Source organism: Gekko japonicus, unplaced genomic scaffold, assembly GCF_001447785.1.
Source record: "Gekko japonicus isolate JY-2015 unplaced genomic scaffold, Gekko_japonicus_V1.1 scaffold305, whole genome shotgun sequence".
NCBI classification, from domain to species: domain Eukaryota; kingdom Metazoa; phylum Chordata; class Lepidosauria; order Squamata; family Gekkonidae; genus Gekko; species Gekko japonicus.
The window spans coordinates 312,327-313,623 of NW_015165839.1; positions in this window are offsets into that span (position 1 = coordinate 312,327).

Consider the following 1,297-nt stretch of genomic DNA (forward strand, 5'->3'; position numbering starts at 1 on the left):
AGGAGGAGGAGGAGGAGGAGATTGGATTTATACCCCACCCTTCACTACCCAAAGGTGTCTCAGTGGCTTACAAGTTCCTTTCCCTTCCCCTCCCCAGAACAGACACCCTGTGAGGGAGGTGGGGCTGTGAGAGAGCTCTGAGAGAAACTGCTCTTTTCAAGAACACCTCTGATGGAACTATGGCTTGCCCAAGGTCATCCAGCAGCTGCAAGTGGAGGTGTGGGGAATCAAACCCGGTTCTCCCAGATTAGCGTCCGCACCACAAGATCTCGACAAATGCCGAGGCCAAGCAAAAGCATCTCAAGGGCCAAGAACGCAAACCAAAAGTTTTTGGGATCCGAGGTCCTTGCCAGACTTGAGGGAAACAATCAAATTAGTTGCACAAACCTGGAAAGCCAAGATCCGATATTGTTGGAATTCTGTCTGCAGGGCGAATCCCACCAAGTGGCAAGAGACCCGATCATCACTCTCTGCAGGCACATCCTCCTCCTCACACCCCCGCTGCACGGAAGAGAGGGATTTCAGCGCTGGCATCTGTAACCCACGGTGTCGTACCAGGTGTCACGAGCGCTTCTCAGCCGATGACAGTACAGCCTCAATAATGTATAAATGTCTCCTGTCAAACGTGAAGTCCCGAGCAATTAACCACAGGATCTCAACAAGTGTTCTGACAGGTCTATTCTGATATCCCAAGTGCTATGTGGAGGAAGTGGATGTCTGGGGGGAGGGAAGCAGCAGGCCGTTCCGGGTGCCCAAGCGCTCCTTGACACATTGGAGTGCATAGAGGCGCATAAATGTGCACTACCAATTTGCATAGACTTAATATACATGTCTGCTGTTTCTGTGGGCAAGGGGGAAGAGGCTGTCAAAGTGCTTTTTTCGTGTTGAGAGCTCTGCTTCTCCGGTAACCTGCCCCCAAATCCAAATGGTGAGTCAAGGAAACGGAAATCCTGATATCAAAACAGACGGCATATTTGCATGGATGAGTTTCCCATCACTTTGTTTATTGGTTTGGGAAGAATTTGTGGTTTCTCCTAAGAAATGAAGGAAGGGGGGGGGACAGAAACTGAAGATTGGGGGAAGGAAAGCACTCGGGAAAGAGAATAATAGAGGGATTGAGGCGATTCATAGGGGCAGTTGTCGGGAAGAAAGGCAGGCATATTGGTATTTTAGACAGATGAATAAATAAAGCAGTCCTTTCTTGCCTCGCCCGAAAAGAAGAAGAAGAAGAAGAAGAAGAAGAAGAAGAAGAAGAAGAAGAAGAAGAAGAAGAAGAAGAAGAAGAAGAAGAAGAAGA